Raw genomic sequence first — 14,973 nt, 5'->3', positions numbered from 1 at the left:
TTCAAGTATGTATCTTTGTATATATCCTACACATTACAACATACACTTTACACCATCTCCTAATATATAATAATTTACTTTTAAACTTTGATAGTATAGTGTGGAGAAATGGCTCCATGACAGAGGTCACACAGACATTCGCTCGTTAGCCGACCAGGAGCTGGGAAAGTACCGAACACAGGTATTTTTGAGTTTTGCACCTGCAAGATAGCGTGTGCCTGGGCCTAGCTGGGTAGGATAACAAGTAGACAGAGAGACGTGGGAAATAGGGAATGTAGGCCCAAAGGAATGAGGAAGAGTTGATGGTATAGTTTAACCAATAGATCGCTTGGCTTACAGAATATTCATAAGCTTATTATGTGCTGTATAAGTGTCTGATACTCTCTGCAATAAACATAGCTTGCTGATCTCATATTGAGTGTCCGAGTCTTCCCTCACCCAAGAGTATAGCATAAAATTATTAACTAAAATTGGTGATCTATTATTATTAAGTTGTGCTTAAAGTTATTTTTGCTGTCATGTTCAAAACAATTTTTTTTTTTTTACTGTAATGAATGAGCAATTGATCTCAAAGTCATCACAAGCCCATCAAAAAAACAAAGCTCTATTCACCGGGCAGGTCTGTGAGCTAGAGGGTAGTTAGGCTTGTACTTACCTCTTGCTCTTCATGAACCAATAAATCCTGTCAACAAAACCAGGATCTTTAGCCCACTCCTATTAAAGATTCTACAAGGATGATGGTTTGATTTGTGTTTAGAAGTTTAGATTTAAAATGGCCAGTTCAATGGATAAATAAAGACAGTTGAAGTAGTATTACTTTACTCTTATTATTATTATTATTGGTATTAGTATTATCAGCTACTGGAAGAAACAAACCAGTAGTATCTATACTTAATTACTTCTATTTCCAGAAAAAAATAAAGAAAAAGAACCAAACCAAAAAAAGTCACTTCCTACCTTTTGTATCTCAGGATGATGAATTTCTCTTGGGCACTTCTCCAATTTATCAAGACTCATAGCACTGAAAGGCAAACAAAACAGTGCTTTATAGAAGGCCAAGTGCACGTTTCAAGACTGAACCACCAACTGACTGCAGTGACAGCAGCTACAACATGAATCAGTCCAAGGGCCTCTCTTAAATGGAATGGAATGTTTTGTGGAACTGCCATTTCTTTCCCAAAATACTAACTTCCAACACTTCCTAAACTTATTTTGCATTTTAAAAACAGAAATTAGTAAGACTCTGTGTGGACATCAGGTTTATTTCCTTCTAACGCACAGAGCTCTGTTCCATCATCCTTCACTTTGGCTCTACACAGAATCATGGTGAGCTTTTTAGGAGTGCTCAATAATCAATTCTATTTCTTTTCCTAGTTCTCTCTCTTCTTCAATAATTAAAGGCAAGTCAAATGAAAAATGACAAGTTCAGCATCAGAGTCACACTTTTCCCCTTTGTCTGCTCAAGAACAGGCTTTAAATCCACTTATTGCTGCCTTCAACGATTCAGACTTGCAAAACCATTCTTACATGTTTTACAGGTTTATCATAAAACCCACAGAACACAAGCTCTGAATTACGGGAAAAGGTACACAGGCAAATATCTAAACTGATTACTTATTTGAAAACACATACCTTAATTCAGATTTCACCCAGAATGTTTCTGTGGGACACTAAGGGAGACATATTTTGTGAGTACCCTGTAAATGAGAAAAGCTAGCATAGATTACAGGACATACCCACTTTTTCTGCATATTCAAATAGAATTATTAATAAAAACAATTAAGTTTAAAAAGAAGGAAGATAACCAAGGAAATTTTACTCAGCTATATTTACTCCCGATCTAGAGAAAAAAAAAAAGGCCCGGGTGCTGCAAAGAAAAAAAAAGTGAACCACAAACGCTTACAGTAGAATTTTAAAACAATCGCTTGGATAAAAGAATCTTATGGAACGTGAAGTAGAAAAAAAGTGAAACCACTATCAGACCTGCCTATTTTCTCACCAGTGTACAAGAAAATCCTAAAAGCAGTATGAAGTCACTGCCTAAAACCGGTCATGGGATGTAACCAAGAACAATTTAGGCATTTGCTAATCGAGACAGAAACCTTTTCTGGATGCTAGTGTCAAATCACAAGTTTTGTCTCTCAGAAGCTCGACAATGCTGGAAAGCATTTTCCCCGGGGCTCGGGAGGGCAGGGGCGGAAGGGGGGGTGGCTTTGCAGCTCGCACCTGTGCCATCCGAAGCATACAGCCCGGCCGCTCCCTGCGCTGGGCATTCTCCCGGCCATCTCTGGCTTTACCGCCCAGCGCCGCTCCATCCGCTGTCAGGGCACAAAGAGCCACGAGCACTAACGCAGGCAGCAGCCCCGTCATGCCGGCGATACCGCAGCGCTCCCTGCTCGCAGCGCCCAACACGCGGCGGAGCCGCCTCCGCCCGCAGCACCGGCAGCAGCCCGAGGGAGACGGCTGCAGCTCGGGGGCTCCTCCGGCGCCTCCGCCAGCCCGAGGGCGGCCGCCCCACCGGGACCGCGGGAGCGCCCGGCGCCGCTCGCCCGGGGCGGCTCCTGCAGCTCCCGGCCCGCGGCAGCAAAGCACCGCCTCGCCCTCCGCCATCGGCGGGCGGCAGCGCCCCCGGCACCGCTGAGTGCGGCCGAGGAACCGGGCGGACGCTCCTTCCGCGCTGCGCAGCTGCCCGCACAGAGCCCCGCGCGGCCGCCTGGCACGCCAGCCACTCATGTGTTCCGCGTCGGCCGTTGCGTCACACGCCGCGCCAGCAGCAGGGCCTGCCGGGAGTTGTAGTCTCGGGCTGACAGCCACAGCTCCGTCCCCCGGGAGCCACCGGCAGCTGCAGTCCCTCCTGGGCATCAAACGGGTCCTTCGCCCCACGGCGGGGAAGCACCTGAGGCAGCACCGCTCCTCCCCAATGCCCGCACTTTTTCCCTCCAACTCTTTTTACTTTTTTCACTCGGTTTTTTTTTTCACCACTTCCCTTCCTTCTTGCTCTCCTGCTTCCTTTCCTTTCCTTTCCTTTCCTTTCCTTTCCTTTCCTTTCCTTTCCCCTTCCCCTTCCCCTTCCCCTTTCTTGTATTTCTAATCTTGATTTACCTTTCCACCTTTAGAATAAAAAAGCAGCAGTTCTGTGTCACGTACAGCAGTAGAAACTTTCAGGCTACCCGGGAGTAAAAAAAAAAACTCCAAAACGAAAATGATTTAAAGAAAACTATTTATTCCCTGGGAGCCTGAAATTTTCTACTGCTGCACGTGACACAGAGCTTTTATTCCTTCTTATAGATAGTTGATATTTTATATAAATTTATAGTTTATATTGATGCATTATATTAATAACTATATATATTATGCACCTTGTTCAAAAAATATACGGGAATTATTTTTTAAATTATTTACCATATCTACTGCTACAACTTATTTTTCCTTATATTTCTAATTTTTATATAAATCTTTAATGTGTTTATGATATATTTCTATGCTCGTATTTCTACCTTTATATTATTTGTATTTGTAATTTTTACACTAAAACCCCTGCTTTGGCAAAGAAAAAACAAAACCATCCATTATTTTAAACTACCTAAATTTTTTTTATATTTATATTTATCATAATATACAACACATGATAGATATAGATAGATAGATACATATATCACATCCATATTTATATCTATTTTATATCCATTTCCTATAATATATTTAATAAAATATATGCAGTATTACGTGTATTATATACTTTACAATTCATGTTATTTTACATTTACAATTTATTATTAATTTTTTATATATCTGCATATAGTTGCAATACATTTATATATTTGTATTTTTGTTTTGGTTGTATTTACATTTATATTCTCTATTCATATATCTATAAACATACACAATACTCTATTAAAATTAGAGTAACTTATTGTAACATATAATGACTTATGTTACATGTTAAATTTCAAAAATTGACCGAATATATAAAAATAAAATTGGCCCATTCCCATTGCTACACATCTATTTCTTTTGTTTCAATATAGTTAGAGTCATAATTGCATATTTAAAATCCAATTCCTAAATGAAATGACAGAACAAACAGCATCAAATTCCCACCAATATCTTCCAAAAACATCAAGATACCTCCAACAGCCAAACAAGTGTCAGCAAAAAAACAAAGAACACTCTTTTCAATAACAATTCTCATCACGACAGAAAAATGGAACCAAAATAAAAGAAAATCCTATAGAAACACACACAGCAAATTACAAAAAGTACTAAAAAAATGTCAAACTAATCTACTAAACTCAAGCCAGTGCCACTCACCCTGAACGACGTTACTAAAAACAAACAAAAAAAAAAAAAAACAAAATTCTACCTCTACACTAACTCAAAGAATAAACAATCCTCTGTAAAAATAACTTTAAAACCTGAACTAATTAACAAAATGGGAAAACATCTCAACCACTAAAAACTAAGAAATTAACTACCCAAATAAATAAATACCTTAAAAACCCACCATATAAATACCCATGTTCCCAAAAAAAACCCTGATAAACAATACGCAAATACATTAAAAGACAACAACAATAACAAAAAAGGAAAATAAAGAAACCAACAACAAGAATAACACCAAAAACCAGATAAATCTGCAACAAAAAAATTATTCCCCACTGAATAAACCCATAGTGCCTCAAGCTATCAAAATAAAAATACCACCTAGAAACAAACACAAAGACTAAAGACAAACGTAACCATAAACAATGTCCCCCAAATTACCCGTAACCATAAAACATACACTACAATCAAACAAACCAAACAAATAAAAGCCCTGGAAGACGATAAACACACATGCAATTATCGAGATTAAAAACCCGCTGCTATGAACGACACGACGCTACCCCAAGCACCCCAAAACAAACACTACACACTCATGCTAATAAAAGCCACCGCAACAGAATTAAAATGCAAACCGCTGCTTCGCGCTACGACCCGTAAAAACCATTGCGCGCCCTTCTAAACATAACACCCCGCCAAAAAAATATATATCCGACTACAAAACCCAATCCGAAACGAACCTTTATCATCCCTACCGGCACCGAGAACCGTGCCGCTCAGGAAGAACACCATACCCCTTAGCGGACAGCCGCTGCAAACCGAACCCAGCGATGCCATCAACGCCTCCAAAGCGCCTCCGAGCCACGGCACCGCCGAACGTGGAGCGGCCGAACCCCGCGCTCGCTGCCGGCCCCGGACGGAGCGCGGCTCCCGGCAGGAAAGCGGCTCCTGCGGCGGCTGCTCCGGCACGCGGGGCCGGCGCCGTCCCGGGGAGCCCCGCCCGCTGCCCCTGCCCGGCGGGGCCGGCACCGGGCCCGGGGCTACCGGCGGCGCCCGAGCCCCGCGCCCGGAGCGGACGGAGCGGCCGGCACCGCCCGGGCCGGCGCAGCAGCGCCCGCGCCGCCTCTGCCGCCCTTGGCCGGCCCGGCCCGGCTCCGCTCGGCTCCGCACGGCTCGCACCGGCGCGGCTCCGCCACTGCCGCCCTCGGCCGGCCCGGCCGCGCCGAATCCCCCGTGCGCCCCGGCAGCTGCCCGGGCCGTGCCAGCAGCGCTCCCGAGCGGGAACGTTCCGGGCCGGGCCGCGGGCACGGGCAGCGCCCTCCAATGCAGCGGCACAGCCCCATTGCAGCCCTGCAAACGCTGCCGGAGCTGCGGCTTCCCGCAAGCCAGCCCCGAAACCGCAGACGGGGCGCACCTCACTTCAACAAGGGCAAAGAAATGCCTTCTCCCCTCCAATTTCACCCCCTAGGAGAGCAGAAAAGAAGGGGCGCTCCCCAAATGAAAGCCTTTGACTGATGGGAAAGGGCGATTTCGACCTCCATGCAAACCCTTCAAAAGGAGGGACACCAGGGCTGCCCCCTCCATTTAAACCCGAGGGTGGTGCAAATGGGGTGGCTGCCTTCAAATCAAACCCATAATACCACAAGAATACTTTTCCCATTCCCCTTAGAATAGAACGCAGGGATTCCCTGTCACCCCCGGGATACCCCTAACAGCCTGGAAAAGGCAGCTTTTCCTGCAATCAACACCCTTAAAACCACAAGTCAAGAGGGATCCCCTCAGGTCAAACGCAGACAATAAAAGAAGAGGAGCTGCTTCCTTCTCCTTAATCCCTTTTGTCCTCATAAGCTCCATTTTTGTTCCTGGGGACCCGGGGAGGGACTGGCAAGATGAAATTGCAAAGGGGAAGGAGAAAATTCCCCGCTCCAAACCCACACGGGCTCACCTGTTCGGCTGCTGCTCCCCGGCACAAAGATTCGTCCCTCGGCACCTCCTTTAAGCGATGCTCCACGTACCCAAGCGCGGATCCAGGTGTCCCCCCGACCCTGTGGGAAGCTCCCGCAGTCCTTCCATGAGACAGCGCCGGGAGCGGCCCATAAACCCCTCCACTCAGCAGCTCCATGCAAAAGGGAGCTGAGGCAAAGCCTCCCCCTAAAACAGCCTCGCCCCGGCAGGAGCCGGCCCCTCATCATCCTCACACTCACACCTGGGCTGCTCCGAGCCCTCATCATCCTCACAGCTCACACCTGGTGCTGATCTGAGCCCTCATCATCCTCACACTCACACCTGGGCTGCTCCGAGCCCCCATCACCGTCACACTCACACCTGGGGTGCTCCGAGCCCACATCATATATTTTTCATATTTATAGTCGCATGTATATTTAGAATTTATACTACTGTATAATAAAATTATATTATATATTGCATCTCTTCATGTTACTTACATAGGTTTCTATTTCTATTCATCGTTTGGTATTATATCTTTATATCTCTATATATTTATTATATATTTCTGTATGTCGATTTACATTTCTATAGCACTTATATTTTTTAAAATAAAACCTCTGCCTCTAACGAAATAAAAAGCAAAGACAACCCTTTCTTTAAAACACATTTAAAATTTTAAAAATAATTTTGTTTGTCATAATTTTATTCACATCTATATTTGTAATTTTCATTTGTTATCTTTATAGATATTATATATATTGGAGAGAATACCTTTTTATATAATAATAGATATATTCTTTTGACACAATAGATTTCTTTTACTTATATTTATATGTATTAAATATTTATTGATATTGACATATATATATGATATATTTGGATTTCTAGTTTTATATTTTTTATGAAATCTCCAGCCTATACCCCAATAAAAGCCAAACTATCCCCAATTTATTTAAACTATATTTAAACATAAATCGTGTCACAGCTGCATTGCACAGCAGTGCCCCAAGCTAATCTGACACTTGTTCATCTCCTGGACCTGAATCTGAACCCGCTCACCTTGATCGCACCTGGCAGAACCATTTTCGTACCTTTTTCTGGCATGTCTTGTTTTTGTTTTTTTTTGTCTTGAGTTTTTGTGGCCTTTATTGCCTCTCTTTCTTGCCTTGTTTTTGGGGGCTTTTACTCCCTTTTTCCTTGATTTTTTTCTGGCACTTCTTGGGGTTTTTTCTTCGTTTCTTCTTGCCCTCTTGTTGGGTTTTTTTGGTTTTTCCTTGCCCCCCTTGGGGTTTTTTTTTCAGGTGTTTTTTTTTTTTTTTTTTTTTTTCCTTGGATTTTCTTGGCCTTCTTTTTTTTCTTTTCTGGATTTTTTCTTCCCCATCTTGGTTTTTAGTTCTGATTTTATTTCTTGCCCATTTTGGGGTTTTTCTCTGGTCTGTTTTCAGGGATTTTTCTTGCCCATCTTGGGTACTTTTCTGGTTTTTTTTTTTTTTTTTCTCTGCCTTTCTTACGGTTTTTTCTGGTTTATTTTTTTTTCTGGGATTTTTCTCGCCCATCTTGGGGGTTTATTCTGGGCTTTTTCATGCCCATCTTGGGGTTTTCTTCTGCGTTTTTTTCTTGCCCATCTTGTTCTTGTTTTTCGTTTTTTTTTTTTTCTTTTTTTTTTTTTTCTTTTTTTTTTTTTTTTTGTCTTTATTTTGTTTTATTCCTGTTTTTATTTCTGTGGTATTTCTGGGATTTTTCTTGCTCATCTTGGATTTTTCGGGGAGGGGGGTTTCTCACCCATCCCGAGGATTTTTTTTTTTATGTGGGTTTGTTTTTTTGTTGGTTTTTTTTTTTTTTTTTTTTTTGGTTGTTTTTTTTTTTTTCCCGTAGGTTTCTCCTTGCCCTCCTGGTTTTTGGGTTTTTTGTCTGTCTTCCTTCCTTCCTTCCTGTCCTTCCTTCTTTCTTCCTTTCATTTCCTTTCCTTATTTTCTTTTTTTCTTTTTCTTTCTTTCTTTCCCTGCATTTCTAATCTTGGTTTTCCTTTCTAGCTTTAGAATAAAAAAGCAGCAGTAGTAACTTTCAGGCTACCTGGGAGTAAAAAAAACTCCAAAACGAAAATGATTTAAAGAAAACGATTTATTCCCTGGGAGCCTGAAATTTTCTACTGCTGCACATGACATAGAGCTTTTATTCCCTCTTATAGATAGTTGATATTTTATACTTTATACAGCGCCCCCTGCCGTCTGCACAGGCGCACTGCATGCAGAGCGCTGCGGCGTCGTTCGGTTCTGTTTAATGAAACTCGGCTGAATTCGGCTTGCTTCGGCTCTTGGTCTAAACTCGTTTCAGTTCGGCTCTTCGGCTAAACTCGGTCGTATTCGGCACGTTGTCTAAATGCGGCTCAAGTCGGCTACACTCGGCTATCGGTTCCAGTCGGCTATCATCGGCTCTTGGTGTAAACTCGGCTGTTTTCGGCCGCACTGGGCTCTTCGGTTCAAGTCGGCTGTTTTCGGCCGCAGTCGGCTCTTCGGGGAAACTCGGCTGTTCCCGGCCGCAGTCGGCTCTTCGGGGAAACTCGGCTGTTTTCGGCCACACTCGGCTCTTCGGGGAAACTCGGCTGTTTTCGCCCACACTCGGCTCTTCGGCTCTTCGGAACTATTCGGCCCGGCTCGGCTCCCTCAGGGCGGGAAAGCGGACGTGAGAGGACCCCGGCACAGCGAGGCGTTTACCCAGATGCCTCTCACAAACCCGCCGAAATACGCCCGCCCGCGGCGCCCCTGAGCCCACAGCATGTCTCGGGTACACATGAAACGCCACAGAAAAATCCGTCGGGGCCGCCATGACGTCGGTATTCCGTGCAGGCAGTGCAGTTTCACCCACCCGGTCCTCCACTTCCCCGCCCTTTTCGCCGCCATGCTGAGAAGGTCAACCAAAACTCCGCGACATCGGCCACGCGCCACTCCCAAGGTGGCGGCCTCTCGGTGCACGGCTGCAGTACCGCGCTCTGCCCACAAGGCGGCAGCACTGCCGCCCGCCCCAGCCGGGGGCGCAGCGCGCCTCGGGGCTGCGGGCAGCGAAGGCGGCAAAAAAGAACAGGGGCGACCCCCGCCGAAAACTGCTCTGAAATAAATGCCCCAAAACCGGGAAGAGGGGAAAAAAACTTCTGCCTCTAGCCTAATAGGATAAAAGACAAAACAAAACAAAACAAAACACAACACAAAAAAAAAAAAAAAAAAAAAAAAAAAAAAACAAAGAAAAAAAAAAAACAACAATTTCTTTAAAAAAATATTTAAATATTTTAAAAATATTTTTTCATATTGATATTCACATTTCTATTTACAATGTATATTGATGTACACTGTCCATTTACACATTTCTTTTTATAAATACATTTCTATTCGATATTGCATATATCCCTACAACTTAAATTTATTTGTATATTTTTATAAATATTTTTACATAGTAAGTATATATTTCTGTTACGATTTTTACTTCTGTAACACTTGGATTATTTAAAATAAAACCTTTGCCTCCATCCACATTAAAGCCAAAAAGAACCCCTTTCTTCAAAACTGTATTTAAATATTTTTTTAAATTCTATTTTTCAGGTTCATATTCACATTTACATTTAAAATGTATACTTATGTATACTGTTATTTGTATTCTTCATTACATCTCTTCCTATTATTTGTATTTATTTATATTTTGTGTTTATATATATATTTATATCTTGATTGTATATCTCAATATTTAGAAATATATAACAATAATATCTACATTCATATTATTTAAAATAAAAACCCTGCCTCTAACACAAGAAGAATAAAAAAAAACCCAACCCTTTGTTTTAAACAATATTTAAATAGATTTTATCCTCATGTTCAATTTTTATATTCATATTTGTATTTATATTGTATATTAATGTCTATTGCTTACTTATACATTTATCTTTACCAATGTCAAGTTATAAATAAATTTATATTCTATATTACATCCGATGCGAGTAGGTATTTATATTTTTTATATATTTTTATTCATATTTTTTATATTGATTAAATATTTCTGCGTCAAGATTTTTACTTCTGGAACACTTATAATATTCAAAATAAAAACCCTGCCTCTACTTAAATAAAAGCCAAAACATTCCCTTTCTCTTAAACTATATTTACATATTTTATATTCATATTCCCATTTATAATTTATATTGCCATATAATGTTATTTATATTCTATGCTACAACTCTTCATATTACTTACATACATTTATATTTAAATTTATATTCATAGTTTAGCAATTCCTCTTAATATATTTATTATATATTTCTATCTTAAGATCCACATTTCTATATTGCTTATATTATTTAAAATAAAACTCCTGCCTCTAACCAAATAAAAACCAAGGACACCCCTTTATTTGAACCAGATTTAAAATGCAGGAAGTAAATTTATTTTTCAAAATTATAATGATATTTATATGGATATTTTTATTTATTTTATTCATAGATATTATATATATTAGAGAGAATACCTTCTAATATAATCATAGATATATATTTTCCGTATTATTTATATTTTCTTACTTATATTTGTTTAAATTAAATATGTATAGATATTTGTATTTCTATACATATTTGTATATCTGAATTTATATTTTATTTCTATCATTTATTTAAAATTCCCAGCCTATAACCTAAAAAAAAAACCCAATTTACTTTAACTCTATTTCAATATTTTTATATCTACAATCTATATTTATTTATCTTTGTGTATATATATATATATAAAATAGACTATCATTTATCTATATGATAATATGTTACAATTATATACTATGTATTTTAGTTTTATGTATGTATCTGTTATCTATATTTATGCTTACCACTCTAATGTTATATTTATTTTTAAATGTATATTTATTTCTGTTTTCATCTCTATATTAAACCATGTCAGTTCATTAACCCGACACACCAGAGCCACAACAATACTGTACCTTTGTCAGCACCGGCACGCAGCACACGCCCATCCCATCGCAGCACAGCAAAACAAAACCTATTTCTATTACTAACGGAACAAACATCCCACAACGTCATTGAACCCTAATAAAAACTCAAATAAACCTAACTGTAAATAAATTTTAAATCCCACTATAAAGTAGCCCAAAACCTCCGCACATGCTCATCATAAACTTCCTCCTAAACCAGTATCTCAAAAACCCCAAAAAACTCAAACACACCTTGAAAATGACACAACTGCTAATAAAAAGAAACACCCAATAAAAATTAAATCAAACCAACTCACTAGACTCAAAACTGCACAACTGACCCTAAACATTACTAAAAAAAGTCCCCAAAGCTCTACCTTTATGCTAATGCACAAATAATAACCTATGATCTATCAAAGTTATTTGAAAAAATTAAAAAAAATAATTAAAACCATGAAAATAAAAAACCTAAACTATTAAAATACTAAAAAATATCACTACCTAAATTAAAAAACATATTGCCTATAAAAACCCACCATATAAATGCTCCTGTCCCAAAAAATAAAAATAAAAAAAACTATCCAACCAGAAAGAAATCAGAACTTAGGAACACCAAAACCATAATGTCCAAAAGGTCACACCACATCCCTTATCATACACCAACTACAAACAAGATAAAACAATACAATGAATTCTTAAAAACCACCTTAAAACCACTACACTGAAAAACATTTCAAAAATTAAAAACTGCATTTAACAAAAGCCATCTAATAAATTCACACCCAAAACTCCAGCAGCCCAGCTGGCCCTACCAAAGCTCTAAGTTTATACATACAGTAAACAAAACCAAAATCCCAGTAATACCCATCAGAAATCTATGAAAGAACCCTACTGAAATTAATCCTGCCTCAAATACAAACCAACCCATCCAGAAAGTCAGCTTCACTCAAAAAACAATTTACACAGAGTTAATAATACCAAGAAATAAAACAACACACCATATACCAACAATGCATATCATAGTGAAGGAAAAAAAAAAACACTACATTTTTTCCTTTTTGTTTTTTAAACTAACTTCTTTTATTAGCTAGAACAAAAGCTTTTGCCAGGACTGTAGCAACAACAACTTCTTTTTCTTCTTCTCCTTCTGAAATGTCCCTTCTCACTCCCAAATTCCTTTCAACTCCTGAGTTTACATCCAAGCAAAAAGCAAAATTCGTGCACTCGTGCGTTCGCTGCTCCTGTCAGATTCTCTCTTTCCCTCCACATCTTCTTACACTTTCAGTCCTCACGCTGTCCCGCCGTGATGAGTCTGACAGAAGAATTGGCACATGTTAACAGAGCATTTCCTTCCCTCCCTCCCTCCCTCTGCTTTCCTCAGCGCATTTCAATCCATCCCACGCCTGCAGTGATGCACGCTCACCCCAAAGCTCACAGCAAGCATGCAGCAGCTCAGGCTCACTCGGCTCCAGGGCCCAGAGCCTGCAGGCCCTGCAGCTGCCACACGGATGGACCTGGTTCCCTCCCCGGGTGCCCAGAGGGAAACCTGAGGGCAGGCGTCCACCCCGAGGGGGCACCCGCAGCCCCGGGCAGGCATGGAGTCGCCGGCTGCTCTCTGGGGACGACACCCTCCCTGCAGGCCACACTGCCTCGGCCTCTCCCTCCCTGGGGGACAGGCACCTCCAGGGTCTGTGACCAGCCCCCTTCCGTCAGCATCCAGGGGCTCTGTCAGAGCCAGAGGGCTCAATTCGTGGTGAGTACCGATGGCACACAAATGGCAGCCCGAGGAAATCGTGTTCTGGGCTCTAAGTGCTTGGGACAGGGTCTGATTTTTTGTTTTGTACTTGTATGATGATTAGTACAACAGGGCTCTGATGGATGACATGGCAACACAGAACTAAAAACTCCTCGATAGGATTACATCGACTTCTAGGAAAAGACAAAAGCCTAGGACCCTTCTGAAATCTACTTTTAATCCAAAGCACGGGGATTGTCAGCATGCTGCACCTTCCAGCTTTTCAAAGCAGCTTCCCTCTGAAGACCAGGAAACATTGATTTCTACAGAAACAATGGGCAACCCCCAGGCTAATCTCAGAACTACTGTTTAATAGGGGACCTGCCAGCGTGCCAGCCCAGCTTCAAGTGTGCTTTACTTCAGTCTAACATCCCCACACAATTCTTCTCACATCTTCCAACCCTGAAATCTTATTTTCCCCTAAAGCTTCTCTTCATTAGCAATTTCCAAGTAACATGGTATTTTTACAACATTCAAAAATGTCATGCTGGACTGTGCTAGAGAGTAATCTGAAAATATAGGCTTAGCAAAGTTTGAATTGACTTGTCCAGAGAAAAAACCTACAAGTGAACACCTACACCTGCCTACAAAGAGCTAACAAGCCCCTGGCAGCTGCCAGCATCAAAGCACAGCGGATGTCTCTAATACAGGGTAAGGATAACAATATCACCTTCTGTTCTCTCCAGCTTCTTTTCCCTGCAGTCATATTTTGCTTCTTATGATTTTTTTAGTCTCTGTATCTTCTTGGACAGCACCGAGCCCGACGACAAGGATACGAGAGTCTTTCCCTGCCGGACAGAGAGAACCAGGAAAACAGTTAAAATAAGAACAGGGCAGTTTGAAATTCATACTTGCAACGAGAAGCAGCGCCTAACCAACAGAACAAAAGTAAACAAAGCATGACACCTCCCTGGGGACAGAAGACTTACAAACTCTCCAGGATTTACAATTCTAGCGACCAACCCCTTCAGGACAGCAGCCAAGTGTCCCCTGGGGTGGTGCTGCACCAAAGAACCATCTGAGAGGTTCCAAAGAGTGAAATGCACAATATTTTGCAAAGACAAAAAATCCTGCAAAATAAAAAAAATACAATAGATGTAAACTACAGGGCAAGAGTACAAGTGTTACCTTTGGCAGCTGGAACCATCCAGGTGAGCACCTGATAACTGGATCCTCACCAGAGTTTGAACCCTTCAGGACACAGAAGGGTTTTCCCCAGAAATTTCACAGACTGAGTTTTGACAGAAGCACGCTCGCCGGATCCTCAGAAACGTCGCCCATTCTCCAGGCGTCTGGAGAGAACTGCAAATGGCTCTCACGTAGTTGGAGCTGGTTCTGTAAGGTCTCAGGGTGAATTTCACCAGATGCAACTGAATTGGGCAACTCCCAGTGAGACAGAAGGAACCCAAAGCTTGTTTTACCCAAACCTTGGGTAAGCACAGCTCCAGCAAATACTGAGGAAACAGACATAACAGGGTAAAAATAATAAAACTATTGCTTTTTCTTTAATCTTGCCTTTTTTTTTTTATTCAGATGAGCAAAACAATGAAGGAGAAGGTGAAAAACTCACCATTACTGAACATTTCATCATCTGTAAGCTGAGCATCCTTAGCATAGAGGACTCCAGAGTTAAAATTCACTGATCCCTGGGAAATAAAACCAAATATATGACAAACAGTCAAACAGAAGGCGTAAAAATTTGTTTCCTCTACGGACTTTCAAGTATGTATCTTTGTATATATCCTACACATTACAACATACACTTTACACCATCTCCTAATATATAATAATTTACTTTTAAACTTTGATAGTATAGTGTGGAGAAATGGCTCCATGACAGAGGTCACGCAGACATTCGCTCGTTAGCCGACCAGGAGCTGGGAAAGTACCGAACACAGGTATTTTTGAGTTTTGCACCTGCAAGATAGCGTGTGCCTGGGCCT

At 41.1% G+C, this 14,973-nt stretch overlaps 1 long non-coding RNA gene across 1 annotated transcript; it reads right to left on the bottom strand.

Moving 5' to 3' along the window:
* Positions 1–12,341: 12,341 nt before the first annotated feature.
* LOC131089011 (uncharacterized) lies at positions 12,342–14,747 on the bottom strand. Its single transcript, XR_009115206.1, has 3 exons — positions 14,159–14,747; positions 13,701–13,818; positions 12,342–12,547 (listed from the first exon to the last, which is right to left on the bottom strand). It is a non-coding gene; the product is annotated as an uncharacterized LOC131089011 (long non-coding RNA).
* Positions 14,748–14,973: the final 226 nt, after the last annotated feature.

The sequence above is a fragment of the Melospiza georgiana genome, chromosome 13 (assembly GCF_028018845.1).
Source record: "Melospiza georgiana isolate bMelGeo1 chromosome 13, bMelGeo1.pri, whole genome shotgun sequence".
NCBI classification, from domain to species: Eukaryota; Metazoa; Chordata; class Aves; order Passeriformes; family Passerellidae; genus Melospiza; species Melospiza georgiana.
The sequence above is the reverse complement of the archived record's forward strand: the minus strand, read 5'-3'. Positions and strand labels throughout refer to the sequence as shown.